This window comes from Aquarana catesbeiana, linkage group LG04, assembly GCF_042186555.1.
Source record: "Aquarana catesbeiana isolate 2022-GZ linkage group LG04, ASM4218655v1, whole genome shotgun sequence".
In the NCBI taxonomy this organism is placed as follows: Eukaryota; Metazoa; Chordata; class Amphibia; order Anura; family Ranidae; genus Aquarana; species Aquarana catesbeiana.
Window position 1 is genome coordinate 688129938 of NC_133327.1, and position 22888 is coordinate 688152825.

The following is a 22888-nucleotide window of genomic DNA, read 5'->3' on the forward strand; positions in this document are numbered from 1 at the left end:
AATCACTAGAGAGCGGTGACATCACTGAGAATTCAGCCTATCCATTCACTAGGGAGCGGTGACATCACTGAGAATGCAGCCTACCCAATCACTAGAGAGCGGTGACATCACTGAGAATGCAGCCTACCCAATCACTAGAGAGCGGTGACATCACTGAGAATGCAGCCTACCCAATCACTAGAGAGCGGTGACATCACTGAGAATGCAGCCTATCCATTCACTAGAGAACGGTGACATCACTGAGAATGCAGCCTATCCATTACTAGAGAGCGGTGACTTCACTGAGAATGCAGCCTATCCATTCACTAGAGACCGGTGACATCACTGAGAATGCAGCCTATCCAATCACTAGAGAGCGGTGACATCACTGAGAATGCAGCCTATCCAATCACTAGAGAGCGGTGACTTCACTGAGAATGCAGCCTATCCATTCACTAGAGACCGGTGACATCACTGAGAATGCAGCCTATCCATTCACTAGAGAGCGGTGACATCACTGAGAATGCAACCTATCCAATCACTAGAGAGCGGTGACATCACTGAGAATGCAGCCTATCCATTCACTAGAGAGCGGTGACATCACTGAGAATGCAGCCTATCCATTCAGTAGAGAAGTGGTGTCTGACAGGAGATGTGACAATAAACTTTGTCCCTTACTTTGTCAAATGGTTTTACATTTTTTTCCATCCAGTCCTGAGATTTTCATAGCTCTGTCACAAAGCACAGCCCTGGCTGGCAGCTCAGGAGACCTAATTTTATTCTACTCCAAACCTGTGAATGGACAGTGAAAGGAGAATCAGCAGACTGGTGAGTTCCTCTCTCTGTCCCCCCTCCTTTCGGCATTCCCCTTGTTAGCCTTCCTGTGCAAGGTTTGATACCGCGCCACATTTAGGTCTCTACACCGCTTCTATAATAAAGACATTTAATGATGTATTAATGAATACAAAGCTGTATTCATTTGTATCTCTTCCTGGAGTTCAGCTCTGGGTGACGATGTTCTCGCCATCCCTCTGCCCACCTGCCATGTTAACGCCGGAGCCTCCCCATCACTTGGAAATTAATTACTGCATATCATTTACTCCCTGGAGCAAAGAGGGCAGAACCTCCCGCAACAAGGCCAGCTCTGTGCCGCCAAGACGCATAAATGTGTCATCGCAGGAAAAACCATATTTCCAAGGCAGCCCCAACCTTTGTAGTACAAACACGCGCCTAATCACATCCCGCTAATTGGTGAGGAGTCCAGAGATTAGAGGAGACTCATTGCTTTAAGTTTTGCTGAAAACAAATACAAATAAAGAAGCAGAAGATAGATTTCATCCAAGCTTCTCACTACAAATATTGCAATGAAAGTCAATAATATAAAGAACGAAATCGCCAAAATGGAAGAGCTCATCTCCAAACACACCGCCCATTGGGCTTGTTGTTCTCACTTTAAACTACTGGATATATGCACTGCCGAAAAAAAAAATTGTTTTCGTTTCGCTCGTTTTTTGTTTTTGTTTTTTCATTTTTTGGGTCATTTGTTATGATCGAAATGCGTAAATTGGAAAATTCGTAAATCTGGAAATTCGAAAATCCTGAAATTCGAAACTGAGAAAATTCATAAATGCATAAATTCGAAATTCGTGAATACGTAAATTCAAAAACTTGAAAATTCGTAAATTCGAAATTCAAAGTTCGAAAACTCGAAAATCCGGAAATTTAAAAATTCGTAAGTTCAAAAATTCGTAAATTGGGAATTGGAAAATTTGAAAATTCGTAAATTCAAAAATGTGAAAATCTGTATATTCGTAAATTCGAAAACTCGAAAATTTGTAAATTCGAAATTCAAAATCCGAAAATTCGAAAATCCGGAAATTTGAAAATTCGGAAATTCGGAAAATTGAAAATTTGGAAGTTCAAAAATTTGAAAGAAATTCCAAAAATTCAAAGGAACAAAAGTTTGAAAATTCATAATAATAAATAATAATAACGAACTTTTAAATTATAGGTATTGGAATTTCTATTTAAATTTGTCTGTTAGTGAACGAATACGAATTCATTCGCAGTTACGAATTATCCGAAATAACGAATGCCGCATCTAAACAAATGGAACGGAATGAATTAATAATAAATAATAATTAACATTTCCATTATTATTATTATTTATTCTTATTAATTTGTTACATTCCATTTGTTTAGATGCAGCAGTCGCTATTACAGATAATTCGTAACTACAAAATTTGTATTCATTACGTTCACTAACAGCCAAATTTAAAAGGAAATTCCAATACCTATAATTTAATAGATAGTAATAGTTAAGTTATTATTTCAGATTGTGGAATTTTGGGATTTTCATTCTTATTTTCGAATTTTCTAATTTACGAATTTTGCGAATTTCGAATTTACAAATTTTAGAATTTCCGAATTTACGGATTTTCAAATTTTTGAATATTTGAATTCACGAATATTCGTAAAACCTGTTTAATGTTAAACGGGCTTTCGTTAATTCGGATATTTCCGAATTAACTAATTTTGTCGAAATGCATTAAAAAATTAATTTGGAACTAAACGAATTGCACATGTCTAAAAACTACCTCCCAATTCACCCAAACCATGTGCCCACATGCCAACCAAACTGTTTCTATACCCCATTCGTCTTACAACCTTATACTATCTTATTCTATATAAAGTTCCTGGGATAACCGGGGTTGGCGGGGCTGAAGATCAGGGTCAGGTAGGAGGCATGCGGCCCCCCTCCCCGTCTCGGCCTTCTCTCCTCATTCCCCCTCTCTTTTTCTTTTCCTCCTCTTCATCTCTATACCCCTTACTTTAAGCTACACCCCTCCCCCCCAGTCCTGCCATACCCACCTATACACAGCTAATGGAACTATAAAGCAAATAGTACAGCGCTAAATAAAGAAAAACATCTAGTGAACATGCACAAAATTATTCCGAAAACCTAACCAGGTTCATAGAAGTGCAATTCCATGGAAAGGTGAGGAGAGACCATCCGAGATTTACCGGAGACACCGGAGAGGAGCCCGGAGAGACAGTCCAGGGTACAGGCCACTGGTTCCCACCGGGAGAGAAGGCCACCTCTAACAAAGGGTGCACAGACATCTGTTGATGAGAGGGCTTTGCTACCTGGCATTCTTCTATCCATCTCTATGGCGCAAACCATCCAGTGACAGGAGAGGACATCTAGGAGGTCCGGATCTCTGGCTTGGTTATTGTAAACAAAGTGCATTAGACCACTCTTATTAGGGGGGGGGGGTCACATGTCCTCCGGTAAGTGCGGTTGTCATTTTTTGCTGGTGACACTTACCCTACCTTATCTTCATCACTTTCACGGCTTGAGGGACATTTTCACCCTGATTGCTTGCATGCGATGGCACAGATTGATCATCATGAACATTTCCATGGAATTGCACTTCTATGAACTTGGTTAGATGTTTGGAATCATTTTGTGCATGTCCACCACATGTTTTTCTTTATTTAGAGCTGCACTATTTGCTTTATATTACATATGTCATGTGATGTCTAGACATTGTGCACAGCGGCTGTTTTTATTATTTATTTGTTTTATCGTTTGCACAGATATAAATATTTTTGTTTTACACGTAGCTATTGGAACTAACCAAGGTGACCAGTAGGACTGCCAGCTTTGAAATTACTCCTAGCCAGTCGGTGTATTTAGGTTTTGTGCTGCCCTTGGCATGACTAAACTCGTACACCCCCTAATTTAAATATGACCCACCCAGTCCTGTCAGGGCCACACCCCTTCCTGTTTAAGCCCCGCCCTGAAATTTTCCAGTGGGGACACTAGTTACATAGTAGGTGAGGTCGAAAAAAGACACAAGTCCATCAAGTCCAACCTATGACACAAGTCCATCAAGTCCATCAAGTCAAACCTATATAGTTCTGAGGGCCTTTGGGGGTGGCAATGGATTCCTTTAATTTGCAGAGTTTTTCTCTCACTTCCTGTTTGGCTATGGGGCAAGAAATGAAGGAAAATCTCTGCAATGACGCAGGGATGGCGGAAAAATAAACTGGCAGGGGCTATAACCCTCCCTTACTGTATCCAAAATGAAAAAAAAACTTCAGAATGGGTACCTGCAGCCTGCCTGGCTCCCTTCATATGTCTCCACCTGCACCTCTCCCAACATGGGTTCTCCTCACACAGTGAATGGCTCCTCCCCCTTCACTCCTTCAGCCCATCAGCTGACTTTCTCCTCCAGACAGTTTCGGCCTCCCGACATGGCATCTGCCTCTCTGTAGCTGGGAACTTAGGTGAGGGGTCCGCTGTGATGATAGGACAGTCAAAACTAGAAACAGCGGGCCCCCCTTCCCACAACTTATTGGTTGGGATCCGCCACCTGGGCCCCATGAGACGCCCGGGCCCCCTACATATGTATGGGCTTCCCCCCCGATGGCGGCCCTGCTAGTCTTATCATAGTGGCGCCAGCTTTATAGGAGCGCCAGACCGATTTGCCTCCCAGCCCAGTCTGCCCCGTAAAACTAGCGCTGCAATAAAAGTGTAATGCGAGCCAGCAGGGACTCTTTTCGTGCCGCCCCTCCTGAAAAGTTCCGCCCTGGGCCTGGGCCTTGTCGGCTTAGGTCAAGATACAGCGTTGCTCCTATCCGTAAGTATCTTTCTCCCTATGGTATTCCACACACCAAAAACCTTACCCCTTCATTACCTTATAGAAACATTTCTAACCAATCCCTCTTGTCTCAAGAAGCCAGTCAACGCCAAGGTGAACTGGACATCTATAAAGATCAAGTTCTCTTTGGCCTCTGAGATACAAAGTTGATGCTCATCTTATATCCTCTGCAACTTCCTAGTGTGATTAACTCATCACAGTTCTGTTCTATAATATCTATACATTGGGTTACCAATATTCACCATTGTTACAAATATGATTATAGAATTCATGTACATCTCTAGGCCATCAGGCCAATGTAACTTGTGTTTGTCTGTTCAACTCTTTCTGAATATTATTAATAAAATATTATGGAAGAGAAATAATAAAAAAGAAGCCCAGGTGGTGCCTTTTGATCCACATGTGCATCTCGTTTTGCCCTGGTGATGCATGCGCAGCTTGTCACCGACTCCTCAGCTAGTGTGAGAGAGTACAATGGAAATAGCAACAATGTAGCAAAAAGTCAAGAATTTCACAAGGAATTGGCAGAAACTTAACAATAGAGAGAAACAGAGAAATGCAGCCACTCACCCTAGCTTTAATGAGGGGCGTTCTCCAGGATTGCAGAGACCATGGTCCACGTTGTAATTGTTCACGTTGTTACTTGGTTAAAAAGATCCCCTAAAATAAAATATTGGGAGTGTAAGTAATACAGAAGAAACAGATAAAAAAGAAATACTTTAGAATTATTGTATCTAGAGATTAGTAATATCACTAGGAACATTGCTTGTCCTAGAATTGCAGAATGCAGCCTATCCAATCACTATAGAGTGGTGACATCACTGAGAATGCAGCCTATCCATTCACTAGAGAGCGGTGATATCACTCAGAACGCAGCCTGGCCAATCACTAGGGAGCGGTGACATCACTGAGAATGCAGCCTATCCATTCACTAGAGAGCGGTGACATCACTGAGAATGCAGCCTATCCAATCACTAGAGACCGGTGACATCACTGAGAATGCAGCCTATCCATTCACTAGAGACCAGTGGCATCACTGAGAATGCAGCCTATCCATTCACTAGAGAGTGGTGACATCACTGAGAATGAAGCCTATCCATTCACAAGAGACCGGTAACTTCATTGAGAATGCAGCCTATCCCTTCACTAGAGAGCTGTGACATCACTGAGAATGAAGCCTATCCATTCACTAGAGAGCGGTGACATCACTGAGAATGCAGCCTATCCATTCACTAGAGAGCGGTGACATCATTGAGAATGAAGCCTATCCATTCACAAGAGACCGGTAACTTCATTGAGAATGCAGCCTATCCCTTCACTAGAGAGCTGTGACATCACTGAGAATGAAGCCTATCCATTCACTAGAGAGCGGTGACATCATTGAGAATGCAGCCTATCCATTCACTAGAGAGCGGTGACATCACTGAAAATGCAGCCTATCCATTCACTAGAGAGCGGTGACATCACTGAGAATGCAGCCTATCCATTCACTAGAGAGTGGTGACATCACTGAGAATGTAGCCTATCCCTTCACAAGAGAGCGGTGACATCACTGAGAAAGAAGCCTATCCCTTCACAAGAGAGCGGTGACATCACTGAGAATGCAGCCTATCCATTCACTAGAGAGCGGTGACATCACTGAGAATGTAGCCTATCCATTCACTAGAGAGCGATGACATCACTGAGAATGCAGCCTATCCATTCACTAGAGAGCGATGACATCACTGAGAATGCAGCCTATCCATTCACTAGAGAGCGGTGACATCATTGAGAATGAAGCCTATCCATTCACAAGAGACCGGTAACTTCATTGAGAATGCAGCCTATCCCTTCACTAGAGAGCTGTGACATCACTGAGAATGAAGCCTATCCATTCACTAGAGAGCGGTGACATCATTGAGAATGCAGCCTATCCATTCACTAGAGAGCGGTGACATCACTGAAAATGCAGCCTATCCATTCACTAGAGAGCGGTGACATCACTGAGAATGCAGCCTATCCATTCACTAGAGAGTGGTGACATCACTGAGAATGTAGCCTATCCCTTCACAAGAGAGCGGTGACATCACTGAGAAAGAAGCCTATCCCTTCACAAGAGAGCGGTGACATCACTGAGAATGCAGCCTATCCATTCACTAGAGAGCGGTGACATCACTGAGAATGTAGCCTATCCATTCACTAGAGAGCGATGACATCACTGAGAATGCAGCCTATCCATTCACTAGAGAGCGGTGACATCACTGAGAATGCAGCCTATCCATTCACTAGAGAGCGATGACATCACTGAGAATGCAGCCTATCCATTCACTAGAGAGCGATGACATCACTAAAAATGCAGCCTATCCATTCACTAGAGAGCGATGACATCACTGAGAATGCAGCCTATCCATTCACTAGAGAGCGATGACATCACTGAGAAAGAAGCCTATCCCTTCACAAGAGAGCGATGACATCACTGAGAATGAAGCCTATCCATTCACTAGAGAGCAATGACATCACTGAGAATGCAGCCTATCCATTCACTAGAGAGCGATGACATCACTGAGAATGCAGCCTATCCATTCACATCTTGGCTCTAAGGCTATGATGGTATTTTATATGTTGTGAAATAATAATAATAATAATAACAATAATATTATTATAAGATAATTAGTCAGTTGTTGGCAGCCATTCTTCTTCCTCTGCCCACGCAGGTGTTGTTAGAATCACTGAGTCTCAATTAGTTAGATAATATCCGAGATCACCGGGAGCAGATTATCTATGTATAGCCTGGAAACAAAGCCCCGCCTGGCTCACACAGTGACAGGTTATTAATGTTTAAGGGTCCATGTCCTACAATGAACCGCGGCATGTACCCTATGTCAAATTATTAATGGCACTGTTATGGCAACCGTGCCCTACAACGAATCTGTGGCACTAAGTCATATTCCTTAATGGCCTTGTATCGGAAAAGGTGACTTGTCATGGTGACATTGGAGACAGTTCAGGAACACGTTTCTTGTGACCTTTAGCAAATCAGTTAATCTCCTAGCGCCTTTAGTCAGGATTTTTTTTCCCGGTGATTGGGGAAGAGACACGTGCTCCAAGCTGATTGTTAAGTGCAATAAAAGCATCGCCTGCTACAAAATGTCACTTAAAGGGAAACATACAATTCATTGTCTTGGTGGTTGAACACAATCCAGCATATTTATGAATCTATTGTCACCAGATTCTGCCGGCTTCTCACTGCTTTCTTTTTTTCAATAGGATGGCAATAGAGTAATGTGATCAATAAACCGTTGTGTCTGGATTCTGCTTCTCTTCATTAAAAATGACGGATTACATCTGGTGAAGGGTGGCGGAATGAAAGGTGGGAATTTCACAGGTGAAAAGAAAAAAAAAAAGTTAGACCTATTTACAAACAAATGAAACACACAAAAAAAGGAAAATAAATTTCACTAAGACAATAATTAAGGATGAACACAACTGAGCGTTTTCATTTTCCCCAAGTTTTGGCAAAAGTCAGGAGATTTTGTTGAAAGTTAATTTTTCAATAGTATTGTAATAAATTGATATAAAGATGATTTTAAAGAGTGAGATGGAGGGTAAATGGCTTCCTAGGATCAGGAACATGCTGGAACGCAGTTCCAGCACCTCCAACACTCAATGTATGTTGTAACTGGGGGTGCTGGGGTGTCCTGGGGTGTCTATTGATGCTGGCTGCTGGGGTATCTTTTTTTCACTGGAGGGGATCTGTATTTGTGTGGCCATCTATGGTTGCTGGGGAGATCTACTGTTGCTGGTTGTGACAGACCCAGCCAGGACAGGAGTTTTTGGAAGGGACTGCAGGGTGGCCTCTGAACCCACTGACCATGAGCCCTGGCTTTTAAGGAAACACTACTCTTTGGGAGGTGTATGCCTGGGGGACCCTTGGAGTGGTCTTGTTTCTGATTCAAGTCCATGTCTCCCTAAAACACACAGACTCTGGGAACCTAGGCCCGGGATCCATGTTTAGGGCCTAAATGCCTCATTACCAACAATGCCTGCTTCACACTGTGAAACTCAAAGCAGATGTTAATATCATCAGCCCCATCCACCTGACTGGGGTCTCCTGCTATAATGTGTTTATTATAAGTAGCTTTCTCCCATAGTGTGCCTCCTAAGTGTCTTTTACCCATTGTTAATTGTGCTAATTAAGTCACCTATTGTTTCTGTCTGTCTGATCATCTCTTGCAGAGGTGATTGATATTGTGACCACTTTACCTTATTATCGAACCATTGTGGGATGTTTATGCTTACAATAATATGTATTGTACTTTGTATTTAGGGTGGTGGGCTTGGTGCCAAGTAGTCTGGGTGGGCACTGAATCATCTAGGTGGCTAGTTGTTTAAGTAGCTTAATGTTACTGTTTGTGTTGGCTGTTTCTTAGTTATGTTATTTATATTCCTGTATACAGTTGCCTTTGCATATGATAATGTGATCAGCCTCACCTGATTGTGCAGTATATAAATTATATGTGAGTTTTCAATAAACAGTTCCAGTTCTCATAAAAGCTATTGTCGGCTAGTCTTGTATGCTCAGATATAATATCTGATTCCTATGCCCAGACTGGAGGAAGCTGTATACTGACGGAAGCATCCAAGCGGGGTTCTGGACGGTTCCGTCACACAGGTCGGGTATCTATTGTTGCCGGGAGGCTTCTGTTGATGGGGGGCCAGCTTTTGCTGAAAGGGATCTACTGTTGTGGGAGGGGTCTACTGTCGCTGGCTACTGGGAAATCTGTTGTTGCCACTGGGGGTCTTTTGTTACCAAGGTGGTATTTTGTTGTTGGGGTCCGTTGTTGCTGGGGGGTGGGTCTATTGCTTCTGGCTGTGGGGGGGGGGGGGTATTTTGTCACTGGAGGGGATCTATATTTGTGTGGCCATCTGTAGTCATTGACCACCCCTTGAAGCATGTCCCCAGTTTATGGCCATATTCTACGGCATATCCCTAGTCTCATGACTCATAACCAGATGGTCTGTTGACTCTTGTAACCTCATGATAAATGTATTTTAAGGGTCATTGACTTGTATAACCATATATTTTATACCAATACATCATTTACTAACCACACCCCCTTCCCCTCCCCTCTTTCTATTGGCATGTAGAACCATATATAAGCTGCAACACACCTAATAAAGGCAGACATTTTACGAATGCACAACCTGCTTCTCGTTTCATGGTATCTCCAGATATCTAAAGGCCCTGTTGGTGTACCTACAAGAAGGGTGGTCATCCAAAATACCTACTGTTTCCTTTTACTGACCATCTTCTTTATTAAGTTCTCATTCTCTGACCACCTCCTGTAGCATGTCTCTATTCTTTAACTCGGTATCGTGCCTCTAATATCTTACTAAATCTCTGACCATCTCCTATAGCAGGTCTCCGGTCTATGACCAATTTCTGTAACACGTGTCCAGTCTGTGACTATTTTCTACAGACTGTCCCTCGTCTCTATTTTTTTGAGCATACAGTATCTACAGACTCTGCTGATACCCCGTAGCGTGTCCATGGTGTTGGATCATCTCCTGTAGCATGCCCACAGTCCCTGTCATTTTAGTATTGCAGAATGCAGATGCCGAATATAATGTTCATCCCTGGGGCAATATCTAGGGGCTGCACCTGAGGCCCTCTTTAATCTAATAAATTGACCATCACTGACCTAAAGGAATGGACCCATATATCTCTCCCGGAGACAAGAATAAATGTATCTCTGAAAACACTTCTATTATTCCTTCATGAACTAGTAACACAAGTTCAGGAACTTCCCGTTACACAATAACAATCACAACATTCTCTCTATTTCTCCGAACCGCAAAGGCAATAAAGGCGGACGGGCCATCAGTTATGTGATTCGGTGTCAGGCTTCCGGTAACGATGCTTCTTTCAGCTGATTGATGAAAGTGCAACTTTGTCTTTCCTAAATTAGAGCTCAGTCCTTTCTCTTCTTCCCTCCTTAGATTTATTTCTTTAATTATTTTCTACTTCTGTAAAACGTCCACAAGCCCCTGAATGACAGAGACATTGTGTGCGAGGATAGAATTCCTGTTGTACTGTACGTACCGTGTGCTTCATTGATTAACCCATTTCGCCGCCAATGCCATTTTTTTTTTTTTTTTTTTTGCACACGTTTAAAAAAAAAAAAACATTTTAGGCCTGAAGATTACACAAAACCCCCAAAACATGATATATTTTATGAAAGCAGACACCCCTAGAGAATAAAATAGCGGTAGTTCCAATTTTTTATGTCACACGCTATTACAGCAAAGGGCCATGAAATGCAAAATTTCAGTAAAAGAAAAAAAAAACACACTAAAGTGAATTTTAGGGCAAACAAACGCAAAAAACTACCCACATTTTTTGTAGGATATAAAAGATGAGGTCACACAGAGTAAATACCGTAGCTACCCAAAATGTCAAACCTTGAAGGTACTTTCACACTCTTTTCAGGTGCTTTTGAAGAGATTTTCAGGCGCTTTTAACCGCTTGCCGACCGCCGCACACAGATATACGTCGGCAGAATGGCACAGGCAGGCAAATGGGCGTACAGGTACGTCCCTTTAAATTTGCCGCCTATCGCGCATGCACCCGCAGCACGCCGCGGCAGGGTGCCCACGGGTCCCGGGAACTCGATGTTCGCTGGCGGCCCGGGATTGCGGTATGGAGAGGCAGAACGGGGAGATGCCTATGTAAACAAGCCATTTCCCCGGAGCTGTGATTGCTCTCTCATGTCAGTGGTAGCCCACCCCCCCACAGTTAGAATCACTCCCTAGGACACACTTAACCCCTTGATCCCCCCCTAGTGTATAACCCCTTCCCTGCCAGTGGCATTTACACAGTAATCAGTGCATTTTTATAGCACTGATCGCTGTATAAATGACAATGGTCCCAAAATAGTGTCAAAAGTGTCCGATATGTCCGCCATAATGTCGCAGTCACGATAAAAATCGCAGATCACCGACATTAAAAATTAAAAAGAAAAAAAGAATAATAAAAATGCCATAAATCTATCCCCTATTTTTTAGACGCTATAACTTTTGCGAAAGCCAATCAATATACGCTTATTGCGATTTTTTTTTACCAAAAATATGTAGAAGAATAAATATCGGCCTAAACTGAGGGAAAAATGTGGGTTTTTTTATATATATTTTTAGGGGATATTTATTATAGCAAAATGTAAAAAATATTGCTTTTTTTTCAAAATGTTCGCTCTTTTTTGTTTATAGCGCAAAAAATAAAACCCCCAGAGGTGATCAAATACCACCAAAAGAAAGCTCTATTTGTGGGAAAAAAATTTTGTTTGGGTACAGCGTCGCGCAACCGCGCAATTGTCAGCTAAAGCGACGCAGTGCCGAATCGCAAAAAATGCTCTGGTCAGGAAGGGGGGTAAAATCTTCCAGGGCTGAAGTGGTTAAAGAGCTTTTCAGGGATTTTCAGAGGCTTTTCAGGCGCTTTCCCTGCATTTCTATGGAGAGGGGCATTTTTGAGGCACTTTTTTTTAGCTCTCTAAACATGCTGCTTGCAGGAGTTTTTTCACTGCCCCGCCAGCGCACCGCCCCAATGTGAACGCATTCATTGAGTTTAAGACCCCTTTTACACTGATGTGCCGATAAAACAGCACTAAAGCACCAATCGTTTTTCCGGTGCTTTATCAGCATTTTAGCGGCCATTTTCAGGCGCTAGAGGGGCAGCTTTTTTAAGGTCACATAACAACTTGACCTCAAATAATCCAGAAAACACCCATTTTGCCGCGTTTTCAAAGTGATTTTAAGGCGTTTCGGAAGTGCTGCCCATTCATTTCCACGGGCAGGGTTTTTTTTTGTTTTTCTAACGTCCCGCAAGTGCACCGCCCCAATGTGAAAGCACTCATTGATTTTAAGACCCCTTAAACAGTGATAAGGCACCAGTCATTTTTGTGGTGGTTTAGGCGCGTTTTAGAGCACGCTTTTCAGGCGCTAGCGGGGCAGCTTTTTTTTAAGGTCACGTGACAACGTAACCTCAAATAAATCCAGAAAACACCCGCTTTGCACGCTTTCGAATCGATTTTAAGGCGCTTCGGAAGCATTTCCCATTCATTTCAACAGGCAGGGGTGTTTTTGTAGCGCTTTTTACAGCGCTCCAAACCCCCCCAAAGATCCTGTTTGCAGGACTTTTTCTAACGTCCTGCAAGCGCACTGCCTCGGTGTGAAAGCACTCATGCAAATGATAGGCAGGTGGTTTTCAGGCGCTTTTCAGAGGCTATTTCTAGCACTAAAGCACCTGAAAACTGCCTCATTGTGAAAAGGGTCTAATGGAAATAGGTTTTGGTGAGCTTTTCAGATGCTTTTTTTTGGCCCAAAATCACCTGAAAAGCCCCTCAGTCTGAAAGGCGTCTAAATTTGTGGTCCCATGGACAACATCATCTTATGACGAAACGCGTAGCGGGGGCCATTCCCATACGTACCCTAGAGGATGGGTTGTTGTGTGGCGGCCGACACATGAGATACCTAAGGCGTTTTACATCAGTGGAAGATGTAAGTGCATTTCAGTTATTCTAATAAATTTTAAAGGATTTTACACTATGTGGAGCACTTTGTTCCTTTGAGATATCACCATATCCTATACAGCATCAGGGGGTTGAATGTGTTGGGAGACCATCTGGACCCGGAGTAAAGGCTTTGGCCGGGCTAAAGCCACAAGCGCTAATGGTCCCCTGTAATGAGGGATCGGTTGGAGCCGGTAAGTGAGCCCTTTAGCTGTTGGTGGAGGGACTGATATTTGTATCACTTCGGTGGTGGATGGTGGAGATCGCAATCAGGAGTCATTTTTACTTCACTTGTGGACTGATTTTCTTACTAATTTATCTTCACATTGATTCACATTATTTGAGGACTGTTTGTTTTCATTTATACGATTGAATAGCGCGATCTATAAATTCTTTATCTTTTTATTTTAAAATTTGTGCGCGCCCTGTGAAATGGCGAAGGCGAAGCTTCCAACGCCCCCTATAGCTATCAGTTTATTGTTTTACAGAGGAGGTCGTGTGTTAGAATTATCGCTCTCATTCCAGTGTGCGTGGCGATATGTAACATGTGTATCAATGTTTTCGCACGTAAGCGCTCCCCCCCCCCCCCCAAGCATGCGTTTACGTTCGTACATGCTTATATAAGAGGGACCTCAAAACATTCTAATAGGATAGAATAGAATAAAATAGAAATTTAAATTCAAATTCCAAAAAGAATGGAATAGAATAAATTTGAATAAGCTATAATAAAAAAGAAAATAATAGAGTAAAAGGAAACAGAATAGAATAGAATAAGATAGAATAGAATAGAAAATAAAGGAATATAGTAGAATAGAATAGAATATAAAATAATAGAAAAGAATAAAAGAAAATAATAGAAAATAAAGAATAGAATAAAATAGGAACAAATAGAATACATTTTAATAGGATAGAATAGAACAAAGTATAAAGAAGACAGCCATCTTCCCAAATTGGAATACCAAAAAGAATAGAATAGAATAAATTTGAATAGACTATAATAAAAAAGAAAATAATAGAGTCAAATGAAACAGAATAGAATAGAATAAAATAGAATAGAATAGAAAATAAAGGAATATAATATAATAGAATATAATAGAAAATAATAGAAAAGAATAAAAGAAAAGAATAGAAAATAAAAGAACAGACTAGAATAGGAAAAAAATAGAATACATTTTAATAGGATAGAATAGAATAAAATAGAAAGAAGTTAGCCATCTTCTGAAATTCGAATTCTGAAAAGAATAGAATAGAATACATTTGAATAAACTATCATAAAAAAGAAAAGAATAGAGTAAAACAGCAAATAATGGAATAGAATAGAATGGAATAGAATAGAATAGAATAAAATAAAATAGAATAAAAAATAAAGGAATATAATAGAATATAAAATTAAAGAATAGAATATAAAATTAAAGAATAAAATAAAATAGAATACAAAATAAAATATAGGAATAGAATAGAAAATGCTCATAATGCACAAAAAAATACACATTTGATGTGTGTTTTTATAATAAAGATGTATTATAAAACTGTTTTTTTTAAATATTTGTAATCTACTTTAAATTGCTTGTCTGAATCTTTTTTTTTTTTTTTTTTAGTCATGTGACTCACACTGCAGAAAGCATACATCAGCAGAGTAAGAAAAGGATCTTTCTCTGGAGATTCTAAAGAAAAGGGAGAGATCATGTGACCACATAACATGCCAGAGGAATAAGGGAGTATTTATAAAAAAAAATAGATAAAAATACGGCGGCATGATATGTATGATTTATGTGACTGAATTAAGGCAACTAACACTCTATGTTTAGTATGACAGGGTGGCATGAGAGTGTTTAGGATGGGGGTGGGGAGAGAAGTTCCAGGGAGGAGGGGGGGAGGTAGAATAGTATGTGTATTGAGGAGGATATCGCATCCTCAGCAGTACATGCAGATATAGACAGATTGAGGACACCTTCATGGTGCATTGTATGGAGAATTTCTTGAGCCGCCTCTCCTCTCCTCCGCATCGCTTTGGAATTCCATTGAACATTATTGGCTTTTGATAATGATTTGTATACATTGTAATCCCGGGATTCCGAGGTCCGGATCCCACTCCGGTCCAGCGTAGATATGGTGAAGTCTTCGATATTATCACACAGGTCTCCTCTGAGATCTCTCCTGAACACGTAGAAGGACAACCAAATGGTTTAAATATAAAATGTTCCTTTTAGCAGCGTGTATCATATCTCATATCACAGCAATTACATTGTATCTAATCTTCTCGTTACAATGAACAATTTCTCCCCCCCAGTTGTGTTTATTTGCTTTTACAGATGTATCTCACACAACATAATACTAAGGGGACCTGATGTTTTAATCCCTGTGATAAGTCACCATGGTTGATGTTATAATTGGTGTGGTGACAAGGGAGAGGGTGGGGGGGGTAGGTACTTCATCGGGGTCATCATTCTTTAGCGTTGGTTTGATGAGCCCACAGGACCACTAGAACACACTGCTGTTCAGGGTTAGGGCTTAGATCAGGGGTGTCCAACCTGCGCCCCCCCCCCCCTGTGTGCTGCATGTGGCCCAAGAGAGTGTTAAGCATGCAGCCTGGGGAATGTCTGGAGGGACGCCGTACAAGTGTAGCAGACAAGCCAGACTCATTCCTGTCTGAATGGATGTCGGGGATGCCGTGTTTGCAATAGCAGCTGCGACGACAGGCACTGACAACAAATTAGGCACTTCCGGAGGGATGCTGGGACTGACATGTTTGCAACAGCATTGGCAGCAGTGAATGCAGGGACTCCCGGCTAGCTCCAGACAAGTAAATGCCACATGGCTGGATCTAGGGGGCACTAGGGGGGGCTGCACCCCCCTCCTAGATATCAGCCCCCCCCAAAATCCCCTCCTCTACCTCCCCACACAGCACATAGTTGAAGTGATCTTCAACTACAGTTAACATGTGATCTGCCTGACTCTTTCTGCTCATCGGCTATTTTTAAGCTAGGTACACACACTCAAAGCGGAGTTCCAGACGAAACATGATTTTAAAGATAAAAATTCACCTAGAATACTCATTCCTTGTGCAATGTAACACAGGTATGCTGTAAACTATGCCCAGTTTTCTATTTGTGCAGCATAATTTTCTTACTTTGTGAAGTTCCTGTACAGTGCAGCCATCTCCAGTGTGGGCACCTGAAGCCACGGTATCCTGACCAAGATTTTTCATAGATGCCAATGTTAAATGTTACGGGAGCAGTGCCATGCCATGCTGACCAAGATTTTCCATGGACGCCAATGTTAAATGTTACAGGAGCAGTGCCATGCCAAGCTGACCAATATTTTCCATAGACGCCAATGTTAAATGTTACGGGAGCCGTGTCATGCCAAGCTGACCAAGAATTTTCATATACGCCAATGTTAAATGTTACAGGAGCAGTGCCATGCCAAGCTGATCAAGATCTCCCAGGAGCCAATGCAAAACCGGAAATGACGTATAGCGCCGCGGCCCCTAAAGGACGTGAAATTAGATATAGCCATAAATCAGGTAAGTGAACAGAAAAAAAATTGCCAATTCATTTTAAGGATGAACATTAGTGCTGCATGGTGAGGAGTTTACCAACTAACACAAGCGATGTTGTTGCGGCATTCTCCTCCGCTATGTTATTGTGTTCTGACAGGGGGGCTATCCCCCCTCCCCCGCCAGAACAAACTAATCCGTGTTTGCAGCCATTGGCTGCCAGCACTGTTTGGCAGCCAATGTTCAACAGAAGCCAGTTCTGAGACCCGATTCCGTCGTACAGGCAGCTGTACACCTATATGGATGAAGGCTGGTTCCTGCTGAACAGACAGATATTCAGATTGTGCAAAGCCAGCTTTATTGTTAGTGTATTTTATGTGCGGCCTAAGACAATTTCTTCCAATGTGGCCCAGGAAGGTCAAATACCTGACTTAGATACTTCTAGTTTTGGATCAAGGGAAAATGCAGACGGTACCAAAGTCAAAACATTTGCTGAGTGCAGAACTACAGAGCGTTCATTTTGAGCAGAGAAAACTGCTTTTGCAGATTTGTCCAGATTTTGATATTTCTGGATAGGGCTCCATAGTTTGGAGATTTCAAAGTGCCTTGGGAGGTAGGTAATCTCCAAACCAGTGTCCGAGTTTTGTGGACAACTAGCAGGGTGTGTGCCCAGGGGCACACAACACTTATAATAATGGTCTGCTGAGAGTTGCAGGTGGAGGGGAGTTGAAGTTGGAGTGGCGTTGAAGTTGGAGTTGGAATTGGAGTTGGAGTTAAAGCTGGAGTTGGAGTTGGGATTGAAGTTGGAGTTGAAGTTGGATTTGGAGTTGAAATTGGAGTTGAAGCTGAAGTTGAAGCTGGAGTTGAAGTTGAAGCTGGAGCTGGAGTTGGAATTGAAGTTGGAGTTGAAGTCAGATTTGGAGTTGAAATTGGAGTTAGAGTTGAAGCTGGAGTTGGAGTTAAAGTTAAAGCTGGAATTGAAGTTGGAGTTGAAGTTAGATTTGGAGTTGAAATTGGAGTTGGAGTTAGATTTGGAGTTGAAATTGGAGTTGGAGTTGAAGTTGAAGCTGGAGTTGGAGTTATAGTTGGAGTTAAAGTTGAAGCTGGAGTTGGAGTTAAAGTTAAAGCTGGAATTGAAGTTGGAGTTGGAATTGAAGTTAGATTTGGAGTTGAAATTGGAGTTGAAATTGGAGTTGGAGTTGAAGTTGAAGCTGGAGTTGGAGTTGAAGTTGGAGTTGGAGTTGGAGTTAAAGTTGAAGCTGGAGTTGAAATTGGAGTTGGAGTTGAAGTTGAAGCTGGAGTTGGAGTTGAAGTTGGAGTTGGAGTTAAAGTTGAAGCTGGAGTTGGAATTGGAGTTTGAGTTGAAGTTGGAGATGAAGCTGAAGTTGGAGCTGGAGTTGGAGTTGAAATTGGAGTTGAAGCTGGAGCTGGAGCTGGAGTAGGAGTTGAAGTTGCAATTGCTGCCACTGAGAGAAAGAATCTCTGTGTGTAGATAGTTGCTGTGTGTGTCCAAGAAGCTCAAATCTGTGTGCATAGAAGAGCTGGTGGTCTGAGGAACCAGTAACTATAGCAGCAGTACTGCTGAAGAGTAGTCAGGTTGGCTAACATTTGCATTTGTTTTTTTTTTGTTTTTCTGGAGAAGAACCCCTGTGTGGGAAACCTTTATATTATACAGACTTTATGTTTTCCTTTTAATAAAAAATGAGCTGCCAAGCCTAACTGAAGTGCTGACTGACGTAAACTCACTTGAGAATCCTTCTACCACTAGAGCTAACCAACCCCCTATGTCACATCATCCATTGACTATAAAAACTCAATGTTCTGTCCAAAAGGTTAACCAAACCAATCACAGTCTAATATGTGGAGTCCCAATTACTGTATATATAAACAATACCAGCAACACTTAGTTATCACAGTTATCACAATAGAGACAGTATCAGGGCAGGCTACCAATGACACATACACTATGAATAGAGAGGCATAAAAACAAATATTCAGGAGTAGTAGGCTTAGGCCACCATAGACAAAGAGAATTCAGCCTGCCAATACATGGTTCAAATCTCGGCTATTTTTTTGTTGGCCTAGATTCCAACCTCTTCCTTGCAGGACTAGGGTCCTTGGTTAAAATCCCAACAAGGAGTTTACATGTTCTCCCTGTACTTGAGTGGGTTTCCTCCCACACGCCAAAGAGATGCTAATTACCGGTAATTAGCTCATGTCTAAATTGGCCATAGTATGTATGAATGTGAGATAGGGACTTTGTATGCCTCTGAGGGCCGGGGTTGATGTATATACAAAGTGCTTTGTAAATTGTGGATGCTATGGAAGTACCTGCAATAAATATTGTCTTCAAAAGATATCTATTGGAGTAAAGATTTGAGGAAGGAACATCAATAGGACAATCAATAATCTTCAATATGCTGAGGACATGACCCTTCTTTCAGTAACCAAAGATGACCTGAAACATCTGATCAAAAGGATCAAAGAAGAAAGAGGAGAGAAGTTTGGCCTCTATTCTTGAACATCAAAAAGACCAAGATTGTGACCACTGCAAGGAATGGATGTGTCAAAACAGCAATTGATGGTGAGGAGATTGAATGAGGGCAAGATTTCACTTTCCTGAGATGGCAGATTGTTCAAAGTAGTGATAGTAGACCAGAAAAAAAAATAAAACATCACATTGTACTGAGTTGCACAGCGATGATGAGCAATGATAAAACAAATATGGTACCATATATACTGTATATATACACTATATTACCAAAAGTATTGGGACACCTGCCTTTACACGCACATGAACTTTAATGGCATCCCAGTCTTAGTCCGTAGGGTTCAATATTGAGTTGGCTCCACCCTTTGCAGCTATAACAGCTTCAACTCCTCTGGGAAGGCCGTCCACAAGGTTTAGGAGTGTGTCTATGGGAATGTTTGACCATTCTTCCAGAAGAGCATTTGTGAGGTCAGGCACTGACGTGAAGGCCTGGTTCGCAGTCTCCACTCAAATTCAGCACAAAAGTGTTCTATCGGGTTGAGGTCAGGACTCTGTACAGGCCAGTCAGGTTCATCCACCCCAAACTCGCTTATCCGTGTCTTTATGGACCTTGCTTTGTGCACTGGTCCAATTCATTTGGTGGAGGGGGATTATAATGTGGGGGTTGTTTTTCAGGGGTTGGGCTTGGCCCCTTAGTTCCAGTGAAGGGAACGCTTAAGGCGTCAGCATACCAAGACATTTTGGACAATTTCATGCTTCCAACTTTGTGGGAACAGTTTGGGGATGGCCCCTTCCTGTTCCAACATGACTGCACACCAGTGCACAAAGCAAGGTCCATAAAGACATGCATGAGTGAGTTTGGGGTGGAGGAACTCAACTAGCCTGCACAGATTCCTGACCTCAACCTGATAGAACACCTTTGGGATGAATTTGAGTGGAGACTGCAAGCCAGGCCTTCTCGTCCAACAGCAGTGCGTGACCTCATAAATGTGCTTCTAGAAGAATAGTTAAACATTCCCATAGACACCCTCCTAAACCTTGTGGACGGCCTTCTCAGAAGAGTTGAAGCTGTTATAGCTGCAAAGGGTGGGCCAACTCAATATTGATCCCTATGGACGAAGACTGGGATGCCATTAAAGTTCATGAGCGTGTAAAGGCAGGTGTCCCAATACTTTTGATAATATAGTGTATTTTTCATGTTGGCAAGCATAATACATGTTGGGGGGATCCCTCTTGTGCACTGTAGCAGCATGTAGGCAGGGATAGTTCAGCTTCCCTGCACCGGTGGTGCTGTTACAGGAGCCGCTATGCAGAGAGGATGGAAAAAGAGAGGAACTCCTGTTCCTCTGAGGTCTCAGTAAGTGTCATCAGGAGAGCACTGGATGACCTTGGCAGCCTTGTTTAGTGAGGGCAATGCTAATAAATAACACCGTCCCACTGAACTCGTCCCATTTGTGAAGTGGCTCGGTCAGCCACAGGAAACCATTGGTGAGGGACAGAGTGTCTGGCATAGGGAAAGGTTTTGGTAGAGGAGAGACAGTGTAGGGACCCTACGCCTGAGCTGCTTCCTTGGATCTCCTTTCTTAGGCCCCTCCAGCGCCTTTGTCGGCACATCACCTACCAGTCACCTCCTTCGTCTAATGCTGCCGGGTATCGCCAACCTGCTAGCATGACTTCTACAGTATTGAGACTGTGCACTATGAGTCTTTTTTTTTCAGATACTTCCATACTGGGTTTGGCCCTGATATTCAGGCCTTGTTGCCACCTTGTTGGAACTCTGAGTTAATATATTGTTTGGCATTCCTTGGTCTCCGTGTGCATTTACTCCACTCTGGGTACCAAACATCTGGCCCCTCTCACAATTAGTTTCCTCTCCTGACAGGTTCCCTTTAAATGTCTGGAGTAGGACATACGGACAGATTCTTCAAGCTGTGAGACAGCAAACACCTTTCCATATCCTTGTGTTTAGGTGTTCTGAACATTTCATCTGCCGGATTCCTTCATCAAGAATTCAAGATCTAAATAAGCTCCCCATCTCCCCCCAGGCTCTCCGTTCCCTCAGGTGCTGCTAAATACGAACAGAGAGCTCAATGCAGGATAACAGCCAGCTAACAAGGGCCCAATTTATGAGACAGCTTCTTTTCTTTTTTTTTTTTTAAAACCTTTCAAAAAAAAAAAAATTGTGAACAGTTTAAAATCTTCAAACATAATCGAGTACTTGTCTGCAATCAATTTAGATGAAATGCAACGTTAACCAAACGGGTTCATTAACTGTTTTAGTGGAAGATTTTGAGACAGGAAGACCAGACAGGTAATGGTTCGAGAAAGGTTGACCGCACTCCCAGGTATGAAGCAGCGATGATTACTTTTTTGAAGATAAAAATCCATCAAGATACATCATAAGACATCATGAGACCTCTATGCAGGCATGGCAAGATTAACGCGTTTCACGAATGAAGGCTCACTTAAGTCATAATCTGAGGTCTCATGATGTCTTATGATGTATCCTGATGGATTTTTATCTTCAATGAAGTAATCATCACTGCTTCATACCTGGGAGTGCGGCCAACCTTTCTTGAACCATTGGCTCTTATCCAGGCTGCGGACTGGACCTGCACCACAGAGTGGAGGGGAGCAATCATTTCCACCTGAAGAGTCACAGCTCTCTCTTTGTATCAGTTATCTTAAGACCAGACAGGTGATGGACTAAAAACCTTGACAGGTTGAGTCTCAGCAATACACCCGTGTAAGAGGGGCTTTGCTATTGGCTAATAATGGCGTCAAGAGCACAAGTCCCTGCCTGGCTCCTGTCTTCCCTAGAACACTGTCTCTCCTGCTGAGGCCAAGCCTTCGCCATATTGTGCCCCAATCCAAGCCAGAGGTCTCCACACAACATTCCCGGCCGTTGACCTATATATCCCAAGGATGAAATGTCCACACATGAATAGGGTAGCTGCACTTTACTGTTGTTAACAAATAATACCATAACAATCTCATCACATCGACATACAGAACATTCTGGAGTGACTTGACATCAATGGCATCCCTGGGGGGGGGGCCAGAGGGGGCCCCTTACCCCCCCAACATTATGCTGTGCCCCACCATGTTTTTACAAAAAGGCAATTTCTAAGAGGGAGAGCGTCCCCAGTCAGCTCCTGCGGGTGATTCCTCCCCCCTCCCTCTGCTCGCTGACACTGCATAATGCGAGCGCTCACACAACCACAGCCGCCCGGTCTGCTCCTTCCCCTGCATTCTCATTGGCAGGGAGAAGAGCGAGTTGCAGGAAGGACTCCACCAGGACTCTCAGTTACTGAAAAAACAGACTGATTTCTCCCGTCCTTAGGAAAGGAGAACCAGCCTGTAAATTTCAAGAGATGCCAGACCAGCGCTGTCAATAGCAGGGGCAGGACAGCAAGAGGAGGCTGGGGAACCCCACAGTGGCAGAACACCAGGGCCCGGTGGCAAGACAACCTTTGCAACCCTGATAGTTCTCCCACTGCTTTGGACCCTGCCACCCTGGGGGGGGGGGCCCAATACAGTAGGAAGGGATCTCACTGCAGAACATGTGAAAGGGCTGTTGTGGGATCATAGTAAAGGGCCCCAGGATATTTTTATAGTTGCCCCCCTACTTTTATCCCGGTCCCTCCATGTGCCCCTCCTAAATATGAAAGCTGGAGACGCCACTGCTTGACATTACATAATCACATTT

General features: G+C 42.7%; 1 protein-coding gene across 3 annotated transcripts in view; it reads right to left on the bottom strand.

Annotated features, from left to right (window-relative positions):
* LRFN2 (leucine rich repeat and fibronectin type III domain containing 2) overlaps positions 1-22888 on the bottom strand; it is a 767606-nt gene that overhangs the window by 391686 nt on the left and 353032 nt on the right. For all 3 annotated transcript variants that reach the window (XM_073628763.1, XM_073628765.1, XM_073628764.1), the window contains exon 4: positions 5217-5306. The gene's annotated coding sequence lies outside the window, so the exon portion shown is untranslated. The remainder of the gene's footprint in view (positions 1-5216; positions 5307-22888) is intronic.